This window comes from Mesoplodon densirostris, chromosome 16 (genome assembly GCF_025265405.1).
Source record: "Mesoplodon densirostris isolate mMesDen1 chromosome 16, mMesDen1 primary haplotype, whole genome shotgun sequence".
Lineage (NCBI taxonomy): Eukaryota > Metazoa > Chordata > Mammalia > Artiodactyla > Ziphiidae > Mesoplodon > Mesoplodon densirostris.
Genome location: NC_082676.1, coordinates 83,482,866 through 83,495,525, shown reverse-complemented (window position 1 = coordinate 83,495,525; position 12,660 = coordinate 83,482,866).

The window sequence follows — 12,660 nt, the reverse complement described above, 5'->3', positions numbered from 1 at the left end:
GCCGTGGATTTCTCCACTGTGTCTCTGGATGGTGCTCGTCTGCTTAGCCAGGGAAGCAGGGCCAGGAAAGGCCTCTCCACTAAGAAAATGCATCAACAGTTGCATTGGCAGGACAGTGTCAGAGGTCAGAGGTCAAGTGGAGCTCTGCACAAGGCTCCTCGGAGGCTCAGGCATGAGGTGGCTAAACCAACCAGGACCAGGACGTGGGGAGGACTTTACAAGTGAGGGGGTGAAGGATGGGGAGATTCTGCCAGAGAAGAGGACACAGCACATTACACTCCATCTGTCTTTCAGGTCTGAGTTCTGTTCTCCAGCCTTCCAGGGTTCATATTTCTCAGAAAATAAAATGGTGACTCGTTGTGCTTTGCTTTTATAATAAATGAGGTGTGAAAGTACTTCAAAAACTTGAAAATATGATGCAAATGGAAAGTGGAGCTATTTTTATTTACCTGCATGTAACCCAGACAATTTGTATTCATCAGCAGGTAACTCAGATTGAAACACTTTCGGAAAAATGTACACATATTCTTGCTGATACAGTTAATTTAGGACCGGGGATTATCTCAGCATCCTAGGGTGAATAATTCTTTTGTTGCTGTTGTTTTCATTCTCAAGCTAACGGTCACTAAACATGGTTAGCAGATGCTGCTGGTTACCTTTAACTGGGCTGCGGCACCCAGGCCCCAGCTGCGTGAGCTTCTCTGTGGGGCTGCCCTGGGCTCAGCCACACCTCCACCTGGGGATGCTGGGAGGCTGCCCTCGCCCCCACCCCCCAAGGAGGGCTCACAGCCCCCGACCGGCGACGCGGGGTTAGCTCAGCCCCTTGCTTCTGGGTGGACAGCCGCCCTGGAACCACTCACAGCCCCGTGCCCTGCAGGACCGGGCTGAGCTCGCAAGCCTCCTGAACCATATCTTTGCCCAGAGTCCACCGCCACCCCCAGCCCCCCACCGCCCTGCTTCCCTCACTCCCCTGCAGGCTTCTCCTTAGAACCCGCCCTCCATAAATCACGTGCTCATGCTCTGCTTCTAGGGAACTGACCTCAGATGACTCTAAAACACTTTACTGGAAGACCTCCCTTCATCATGACAGTGAAACGCATGCAAGTACATAAGGTGCCCATTATTACTGCAAATGAGGTAATTTTCTCAAACTCCTGCAACTAGCACGTGTCAGAGCTGGAACTTGAATTTGGCTCACCACGTGATTTACAGCCTCCGTTTTCACCATTGGGTCTTTAGGGGGGAAGCTGGTTATGCATCAAAATGGGTCCTATTTTCAAGTATCCATTGCTCACCATGCCTGCTTATATTAACAAAAAAATTAAAATGATGCTGCTGCATGTAAACCTCAGAACAGTCCAGCCCTCAAATAATTCAAGTGTGTTGAGCACAGAGGGCAAAGTTGAGACTTTCATCCGCCCCTGGAGGTCAGGTCCACAAAGCAGGTGCTCATTCATTAACACACGTGCAGATGGGACCACGAAGGCCTCCGTGCGGCTGGGGGGTTTCCACCCATAAAACACTGATGTCTTTGGCCAACTCAGAATGATCGGAAACCAGAGTACTAAGGGCTTCGGTCTTTTATTTTCCTCTCAGGTGTTGGAGCCCAAGCACAGTTATTAACCTTCAGACCCAGCGCGGCCGTGCCGAGTGTTTCCAGAGCAGCACTCTGCGCTGGTCCATGCCCCAGAGATGGCAGTGCAGCTCTGTTCCTCACAAACACTCATCTACAAGTGGGCCTTCCCTCAGCCGATGTCGGGATGGGGCCAAGGATGCTGCATCCCTACCCGCTCTCCTGGTGATCCTGGTGTGGCTTAAGTGGAAGCATCGCTGATCTGGAGGAGAGCATTGATATTTAAAATAGGCTTGACCTGATGCCTGTTACAGAGCTAAGAATCTTGAATTTTAGTTTAGTTTAGTTTATTAGCATTTAATGAATTTTATTTCATTTGATCAGATAAAATCATAGGCTGTCAGAGCTGGAAAGCATCCTAGAAAACACCCTGTCAAGTCTCTCTCTCTCTCTCTCTCTCTCTCTCTCTCTCTCTCTCTCTATATATATATATATATATATATATATATATATATTTTAATAGAATCTTTAATTTTAGATTGAAAAAGCATCCTGCCTCTTCCCTGCAGTGTACAGCGTGGAGACTGGCTGGAAATGGTCCCACAGAAGCAGAGAGTGTGCAGGAGGCTGGACCCTGGGCTCCCACCAGCCCCTTTTCTGACTCTGCTCTTGTGGGAACCCGTGAACCTTCTCAGCCTTCCTACAGCTGTTGGTACCACGATGCCTGCTGCCTGCCTGCGGGGATCAGACCAGACAGAACACCTCCTCTCAAATATCTGAAGCCTGCACTTTAGGCTTTGCAAGCTACAGAAATGGACTTCTGAGCTCTCCATTTAAGTGAATGGTAACAGAGTCACTGTTTGCTTTTCCTTGGGCTCCTAAACTAGGCACCCATCCTAGGATTCAGAGAAGGGTCTCTTCCCTTTCTCCGGAATTCCCAGGCCAAGTCTGCAAGTTTGTCCCCAGTTCTCCTGACTTCAGTAATCACGGATCGTCCCCAGATCTTCCGGAAGTGATTCCAGTAGCTGGATGGAGCCCACGCTTGATCACAGTGATCACAGGGACAGTGACTGCTCTGGGTGACCCCAAGGCTGCAGCCTCAGTGTCCTTGGGGAACACTCTGTTGCTCCCTCCCACTTGAGGGACCCCTGGCGTAAGTGACCAGTCCTCTATCCTGATGGTCCTTTTGAGAGTTTAAGGCAGAGCCGGATAATGCTGCCAGCAACCAGACCACTGACCCCAGCAACCTGGATTTCTGGGTTGGGGATGGCAGACAGCGCTTCACTGGCCCAGTAAAGCCCACCTCCTCGAGGGAGAAGCAAAAACGCTCTCCAGGGGCAGCCAGAGGAAGGCACTTTCAGGAGCTTCATGCCAAGTGGAGGGTGAGGACGGACGTTGGCAGGGGAGCAGCAGGCAGACCCGGGCCGTTTCTGACCCTGGAGCCGCACTCTGACTCTTCTTCCTTGGAAGAGCTCCTTATAGACAACAAACAGCACCTGAGCACGAGCAGTGGGGATGTCACAGGAGGGACTGAAGGGCTGCCAACCCCCCAAGGGAGGCCTGGCTTCCCCTCCAGCAGCTGAGAGAGCTGAAGACAATGGCCTAGCATACAATGTAAAATTACTAGACACACAAAGAAGCAGGAAACCATGATCTGTAATCTAGAAAAAAAAAAAGCAGTCAGTAGAAACACACCTAAAGCTAACACAGATGTAAAAATTAGCAATAAAAGCACTGAAGCAATGCTTATAAATGCATTGAAAGATTTAAAGGAAAAGTTGAATAGTAGTGATTGAACAGAGAATCTCAGTAGAAATAGAAATGGTAAAAAAAGAACCAAATGGAAATTCTAGAACAGATCATTACAACATAGAAATTATAAATTCCGGGCTTCCCTGGTGGCGCAGTGGTTGGGAGTCTGCCTGCCGATGCAGGGGACACGGGTTCGTGCCCCAGTCCGGGAAGATTCCACATGCCGCAGAGCGGCTAGGCCTGTGAGCCATGGCGGCTGGGCCTGTGCGTCTGGAGCCTGTGCTCTGCAACGGGAGAGGCCACAGCAGTGAGAGGCCCGCATACCGCAAAAAAAAAATTTTTTTTAATTCCCGTGGGTTATAGAAGCAGATTATAGATTGCAAAAGAAAGGGGTCATTGACCTCAAGCACAGATCAATAGAAATTGTGCAGTCTGAAGAATAGAGAGAAAAAAAAGTTTGAAAAAATATAAACAGATCAAAATATATTATGATCTTTGCCATAATTTCTTTTGGGTAATTGGAATTCCAGAAGGAGAGAATAATGAGCATGAGGTAGAAAAATATTTGAAAAAATAATGACCAAATATTTCCCCCAAAATGGAGAAAAACCTCAATTTACAGATGAATGAATCTTGGCAAATCCCAATCAGAATGAATACAAGGAAAACCACCAGACCTGAGGTACATCTTAAAAGTATCCAGAGGAAACAGATGTATTATTTATGCAGCACTAGTGATGCAAATAATCATGACTTCTTATTATAACCATGGATCAAGACAGAGCAATGACAGCTTTAGGGTGCTAGAAAAAAATACATCAATCTATAGTCTATATATAGCAAAAATATCCTTAAATATGACAGTGAAATAAACACATATGCACACAATTAAAATCTGAGGAAAGTTGTTACCAACAGACTTTCACAATAATAAATAGTAAAGGAATTATTCAGGTTGAAGGGAAATATACCAGATGGATAAATGAATCCAGAGGAAGGAATGAAAGCATTGGAAATATTAAATTAAAGGATTAATATAAAGATTATATACTTTTTCTTCTTATAATTTTCTTAAAAGATACTTGAAGGTGGGGGGTACAAAATAGATGAAGAAGAAGTGCAAACTTCCAATTTTAAAATAAATAAATCCATGGGAATGTAATATACAGCCTAAGGAATAAGGTCAAGAAAATGATAATAACTTTGTGTGAGAACAGATGATTACTAAGCTTACAGTGGTGATGATTTCATAAGGTATGCAAATGTCACATAACTGTAGTGCCCCTGAAACTAACATAATATTGCACATCAACTGTATTTCAACTAAAAAAAAGATACATGAATGTTTAAAGAAAATATAATAACATGATGCTAGGGGCTATAACATATTTACAAGGAACTATATGATAAAAAGTATGAATTATGTGGGGTAAGTGGAATTATTCTGCTGTAATATTTGAATATTTTACATGAAATGATGCAATGTTAATTATATGTAGACTGTGCCAAATGAAAGTGCATACTGAAATTCCTAGAACAAACACTAAAAAATAAAATAAAATTATAGTAGACAAGAAAATTAAACACCAATAATTTGATTAGCTCAAAAGAAGCTGCCTAAGAAAGAAGAGAGAAATAAAGATTGAGGAACCAATAGTAAAATGGACCAATTAGTAAAATTGTTTATGGTGGATAAGTATAATATATATTTATAGTTATAAATATGTTATGTATTTATATGAATATAATAGCATATACCATATTTATATATACATATATACTTATATATAAATATAATGTGTGTTATACATAAGAGAATTTATGAAATATAAGACTTTGTCACTCAAAGAGAGGAATCAAGCTTCATCAAATGGACCCACTGAAACTATGTTAAATGTAGGGAAAAAGCAACCTAAAAAAACTTCTCATTGGTGATCAGTAGTGAGAACCATAAAAGCATTGCATTCATAAAACAAGAACAGGCTGCTATAAAAAAGATGCATTCGGAAAACAAGATAGAGGGCAGGAAAATTTAAACCACTATTGCTAATAATTTATGTATGTGTACTGTGTGTGTACGTATGAAAAGCAGAACGGACAGTAATAAACAGAGTCACACAAACACAACCAGGAAGCATTCTTCTAGAAAGAAGAGCATAAAGGTGAAATTGTACTTCTTCCAAAAACACTGAGGAACTCAGAACACATGGGTTCTTGATAGTCTATTATGATCTACAGCAGAACAAGGCATCCCATGCTTTTGCTTATCACATCTAGGACACATGGGGAGAGCCCAGACCCAGGGGAGGTCAGAACCCTTCCCCAGGAGCCCTGAGCTCCTAACAGGAGTATTAGGAACTGGAGGGGTGACAGCCATGAGCAATTCCCCTAGGAGGCAGCGGGATAGTGGAGTGGCAAAGGGGGCTGGGATCCCTGAGCAGAGGGAGGAGTGTCCCTTCTGTCCACTTCCCTCTGTGCTCACTCACCAAACTCACCTCCCCACTGGAAGGCCCTGGCCTTCCAGCCAAAACACTCTCTCCTCTTCCTAGCTTTCATTCTGTTTTTCTCCTGAATAAATTGAGAGTGGGGTGAATGCACATTCTCTTAAAGAAATTATTTAACTCTGCCTTTTTTCTTGACTGTGGAAAAGCCTTAGGGCAAAACAATGGAAAGGAAATGATTAACAACCTTAATTTGTGTTTCTGAAATTCTAACTCCAAATATTTGTCTACTTAAGAACTCCGAGAGAATCAATCGACCGAGTAGTGGAACTAGTAAGGGTACCGAAGGTGGCTTGGTAACAACTCTGTAGAAAAGCCAGCCGAGCTGCTCACTGGCAATGGTCAGGAGAAGAAGAGATGGCATTCAAAAGAGTGAAAACATAATAAAATACCAGGAATAAGCCAATTAAGAAATGCATACACAGCAGGTTAAGAAAATCCATACCCACGTGACTTGGTCTACGTTTACGGGAGGATGTAAAAATGAGAAAGAGATGCCAATATGTCCTGTGCTGTAAAAATGGAAATACGCTTAAATCTATCAGTAAACTTAAAAATCGCTATCAAAATCCTGTGGTAGTTTTTAATGAACCTGGGCAAGGTGTCTATAAAATTCATATGGAAAAGAGAATATAAAAGAATAGTAAGAATTTTAAAAAATATCAATATTAATGAGATACTTGCCCTACCAAATATGAAAACAGCCTAGGCAGTCAGAGTAGTGAAATCTGTGTGGTATTGACACAGGGCTAAGCAAACAGATGAGCCATAGAGAACAGATAATCCAGGAAGAGATCCATATGTGATACACACAGGATGTGCAACAGTGGGGAAAAGATGGATCATTCAATACACTGAATTTTGGCAAATCCACTCCATTTTGTGGTAAACAGAATAATAACTCCCAAAGCCCCCAACCTACCCCCTAGACTCTATGACTTACCATGGCAGAAGGAACTTAACAGACTTAAGTTCATGGACCTTGAAATGGGGAACTGACCCCGGACCACCTGGGGGGCCCAAACCAATCCTGAGAGCCTTCGAAAGCTGAGCTGTCCTGGCTGGTGTCGAGGGTCGAGGATGAGGCGGTGCTGCTTTGAAGACGGAGGAAAGGTCCTGAGATGGAGGAACATGGGCACCTCCAGGGGCTGAAAAGGTGAGAGCCTATCCTCCCCAAGCCTCCAGGAAAGAAAGGGCCCACCCACATCCTGGTCTTTGTCCATGAGCCTCATTGGACTTCTGGTCTACAGAGTTGGAACACAGTAACTCTGGTGATGTAAGCCACAAAGTCTTTGGTAACTTATCACAGCAGCAACAGTAAACTAATACAACTTGAAAAAGTAAGATTTCTACCATTCTACATATAAAAATAAATTTTGGATTGATTAATGAGCCAAATACAACAAAACATCTGGTTCGAGAGTTACAAACACACAGGACAGTGAGATGTGCGTGGCGGGGTCGGCAGAGAATGGAAGCAGCTTCAGTAGAATGTGTGTACACCCTTGAGGTGCAGGAAAACCCTCTTAGCAACACAGAAAGTCCAGAAGCAAGAAAAAAAGAGAAGGATAAATTTGACTTCAAAAAAATTAAAATGTGCTCATGGACAAAATAAAACAAAATTAACAAAAGCAGCCTGGCATATATAATTGGCAAAGTGATTTCTAGCACATGTAATTGGCAAAGGGATAGTTTCTTTACTGTAGAAAAAAAAGACACTACAATATTCAAGAAAAATAATAGTAACTGGATGGGGAAAAAATTATATGAGACTAGGTAATTCCCAGAATAAGCAATTCATATGGCTACTAAATGTATAGAAAAGGAGGAAATCGTAAAGAAACTAATGATGATAACCATCAGGTTGACAAAACTTTCAAATATTGATAGCAGTTATTGATTGAACATTATGTAAAGATTTTTCTTTTTTCTATCGTGTGTAAATATTTGAAATATATGAAAATGAAATAAAATAAAGTAAAACATTTTTGTGTCTAGCTTACGCTATGCTTGAGTCAACCCAAACACACGTGTGCACACACATGCATGTCCACACACACACACACACACACATGCTCTGGCACACATGCACAGGCGCACACACAAGGGTCATGGCAACTGAGCTGAGTCTGAAAGAGCTAAAATCCCTGAGGTGATAAGTAGTCAGATGCGGTGGCTTAATTCTGCCATTTCTGTAAAGTTGTGTAAACCGCCCCCTGGACAGACCCCGGACCACATCGGAGGGGAGACCTGCTTTGATTCTTGCTGCCTCTCCTGCCCTTGCCTTGTGGCTGGTGGGTTCTTCCAGCCGCTGGTGGTAACATTTTGCTTTTGCCCCTTTCCCTTCTTGAGGGAGCTTTGAAGGGACTTCATAGGTGGGAGAAAATACAACTTGAAGTTTATTAGACATTTCTTGTGAGATTCTCTGCCCAGGGCACAGTGTCTGAGTCTAATAAAAGGACTCAAAGTAAAACATGAGAGCCCAGGCTCTACCCCCCCACGCACACCCAAAAGAGGGAGAAATCAGACTCCTCTTGGCAGTGTGAATTTGGTGCGGCAATTGGGAGAGTGATGGGGCCCTAGCTGCTCCTGAAGGAGAATAAAGATGTCACTGCAGCTTGGCTTATACTAAGAAGGAGGGAATGGGAAATAAGCCAGACAATCACGGATGCCATTATGGCTGAATAAATGATACTTCACTGTTAGATACTATGTTGTGTGCGTGCACCTCGGCTTCCTTCGTGTGCGTGCACCTTGGCTTCCTTCCATGGACCACCCGTCCACTGTGTGGGGACTGAGGGAGGCGGCCTCCACCACAGCCTTTAAACACACTCAGGGCAGATGGCAGGTGCTTTGGCAGGTGGTGGCCTAGGGACCCCTCACCTGCCTGCAGGTGCTCCTTCTTCCTCAGGCAAGGCAGTGTGTCAGCAGGTATGTGGGAAGGGCGGACAGCAGAGTCCCTCTTACAATAAACCGTGAAGGTGTCTGCAGCATTCTGTCACTTCCAAGGGTGGGGAACAGGAATTCTCCAAAATGAGTATAAACATGGTGTGAAGCTTCAAGCTTTGGGTTTGAACCGTGGCTCTGTCATTCGCTAAGCTGGCAGCATTGGACGATGTATTTTATTCTCTTAGCTGGCTGTCTGTTTTACAGAAGTGCTACAAGGACTAAAGTAGGTAAATATATGTGAAAAATCGATGGTGCAGGATACTAGACAAATGCCTCTTGCTTTTTCTATCCTGGAGTCTATCTCTGGAGTCAGCCATGGGCCAAACCCCACCTGCCACCAGTTTCTGTAAATATTTCATTGGAACACAGCAAATCCCCTTGTTAGGTGTTGTCTGTGGCTATTTTTGAACTACAAGGGCAGAGCTGAGAGCTCACATCAGAGAACGTCTGGCCCACCACTTCTTTTTTTAATTAATTTTTATTGGAGTATAGTTGATTTACAATGCTGTGTTAGTTTCTGCAGTACAGCAAAGTGACTCAGGTATACATATACCTATATCCACTCTTTTTTAGATTCTATTCCCATATATGTCATTACAGAGTATTGAGTAGAGTTCCCTGTGCTATACAGTAGGTTCTTATTATCTGTTTTATACATAGTGGTGTGTATATGTGAATCCCAATCTCCCAGTTTATCCCCACCTTTCCCCCTTGGTAACCATAAGTTTGTTTTCTACATCTGTGACTCCATTTCTGTTGTGTAAATAGGTTCATTTGTACCATATTTTTAGATTCCACATATAAGCGATATCATATGATATTTATCTTTCTCTGTCTGACTTACTTATATCCTTATATCCAGGTCCATCCATGTCACTGCAAATGGCATTATTTCATTCTTTTTTATGGCTGAGTAATATTCCATTGTATAGATATATCACATCTTCTTTATCCATTCTTTCATCGATGGGCTGGCCCACCACTTCTTAAAATCTGCCCCTGTGTCTGGAAAGATCTAAGAGAAATTAGTGATGCTGTTTGCTTCCAGGGAGGAGAATTGGCTGGTTGGGGACCATGGAGAGAGATTTTTACCTGAATATCCCTTTGTGTTTTTTGATTGTGAGTCATATATTACCTACTCATAAAAGAAAATAAATTTAAAGTTTCAAAAAAATGTTTGGCCCACAAACACAAGCCAAAAATATGCACTTCTGGCTCTAAGCAAAAGTCCCTGGACTATCAGATGTTTTTGCCATCTCCCTGTCTTTCTTCACATGAGTATCACAAATTGATGGCATGTGTACGAAAATATTGTTACTAATGAGAAGTGTCCACTTATGAATAAGGGCCTTCTTCATAATTTTATTGGTAATTATACTTTAACTCTGTCTAAGTCATTTTCCTAGAGCTTGTCTATATACGATAACAAGCTGAATTTCCTTATTTGTTAAATTTCCTGCATCTTTTATTGAAAGAAGACTGTAAACTCTTTCAATATAGTCTCAAAAAGGCAGCTTTAGTTAAAGCACATCTTGTCAAGTAGCATATGCTTGGCTGCAAGGAACAGAGCACAGAACTCAAAGTGCTTTAAGGATATGGAGCTGATTCACCTCACAACCTAGGATGCCCAGGGGTCAGGGCTGTCCGCGTGTCCAGGGGTTCTCTGGTCTCACTGTTATCAAACCCAAGTTCATGAGCCCGACACACAGTGAGGCCAAACAAACCAAAATGTCAGAGTCTGGAGCAGAGAAAGGGTTACTGTAGGGCCATACAAGGAGAACGGGCAGCTCGTGCTCAAAAAGTACAAACTCCCCGATGGTTTGGGGACAAAAGTTTTTCTAGACAACATTTGGGGGGAGCGCTGCAGGGTGTGTGACCATCCTCTGATCGGCTCCTGTAGATGAACTCAGAGAGATGTATCAAACTGTTACGTATGTACCTGGAGGAGGAAACAGGACCAGGCCCCATGCTGCACTACTCTTTCTTTCTGTATTCTCTCACTCCCCTAACTAGTCACTGTTTGAATCTGCCCTTTGGAACTCAGGGAAGGTCGAGGAGGCTGAAACCTTTCTCCTACAAACAAGAAACTGGGGACCTGGAGGGGCTTTGGGGCCTGGGAGGGCCCCAGGGTCCTGCTCAGGTTCATCATCAGTGGTCCCAGTTCTTTTCATCCTTTGGCTCTGCCATCCTCGGGATTTTGGGTTGTCACCCAAATACCTTTGTGCCTCACGGTCAGCTCAGGACACCCACGTCCAAAGCAGGAAATAGGGCTGGGGTGGGAGGAGGGAAGTGGCAGTAAGAAGTCTCCTTCCCCAGAAATCCTGCAGCAGCTTTTCACCTTACCTCTCACTGGTCAGAACCAGGTCACCTGATTCCTCCTGGCTGTCAAGGATGCTGGAACTGGGTGTCTGGGTTGAGACAGGTACTTACCTATATAGACAAAGATTTACCTATTTAGACAGGTATTTAAATTTGGATGACCACCTGGGTGTAGGGAGGTACAGATGCCTCTCTGAGCAAATGAGAAGAGGTTGGTCCATGTCTGCTGGGAGGCTGGCCTGTGACTCGACATCGCTGTGCAGGTAGACACACATCCTGGGCTACGAGCCCGCTAACCCCCCTCTGGGTGGGTCCTTGCCCTCCATTCCCCTGTGTCGTCCACGTGCAGTTATTGGCAAGGAGCACTTTCAGTGGTGGTTTTCCAGAAGTGCAGACAACCATGATGGTCCGTCCGGGTGCTCAGGGATGGGAGCTCTCGGCTGTGCTTTGTGCCCCAGCCCTGGCGTTTCCTCTCTGTCCCCTGGGATGATGGGACTCCTCTCCCACGATGGGGCCCCAGCCGGAAGCCGCAGTCCTCTGTCTCCTTCTCACCAAGCCCAGCATCTCCTCGGAATTGCGGTGGACAAATGTTTCCCCTTCCCTCTGAGCATTGGTCTCTTCTGTAAGTGAGGCTTTATTACTTTTGGCCAAAGTCCTGCTGCAAGATTTCTCAAGTAGCAACAGGCTTGTGCAGTCGTCAGAGCTGGAGGAAATTTCAGAGCCAGGAAGTCCTGTATTGCAGAGGTGACATCGGCTCATGAAGGAAACCCTGAGGCCGGGGCCCCACTTCCCCTCAGCAGGCAGTTCCTCCTATCACGCTCACCTGCCTGACATGTGCAAGACGGAGTTTTGCTTCCGCAGCTCTTGTGATACAGTTGCCCCTGGAAAAGCAGAGGCTTCTGCTCTCAGGCAGATGTAGTTTCTTTTGGATCACGGAATACAGCAAGACTCTAGTTTTTACCTTAATTTCATTCCAAATGTGGTCGGGCTCAGAATTTTTCTCTCCAGGAATTGGCTTCCCAAACAGTGTTTCTTCCCGTATGCGGGCAACACTTCCTGATAAGTTCTGTCCTGCCTGCTTCCTGTCCAAACCGGGATGGCTAAAGAGCATCTGTGTTATTGTATTCTGCTGGAATCACTTCACCGACAAATCATTAAATACTGATTATTCAAAATAAAGGAGAGTTTTGAAGATAAAAAATAAACAGAAAAATGGCTAATTGAATAATCTAGGACATTGATTTTTCAAGGTGTGGCTTTACATCCCATCTCAGAAGATTGGAAGCCTCGACTGACAAAACAGGGGAGCTGTGCATCCACATGGAAGGTCTAAGCCTCCCCTTAAGCTTGTTCCAAATCAGTGGCCTCAACCCCAAACAGAGAAGAGATTTGGAATCAGCACCTCATGGTGTGCGAAACCAAACAAACTCTGTAGTAATTTCAGGCAAATTATTCTTTAATAATAAGAATTATTATTCTTACTTTACATCTTGAAAAAAATGCTTTGGTTCAAATGTTGAATAAAAAAGTCGTGGGATAAAATACATATGCACACAATGCCCTCAG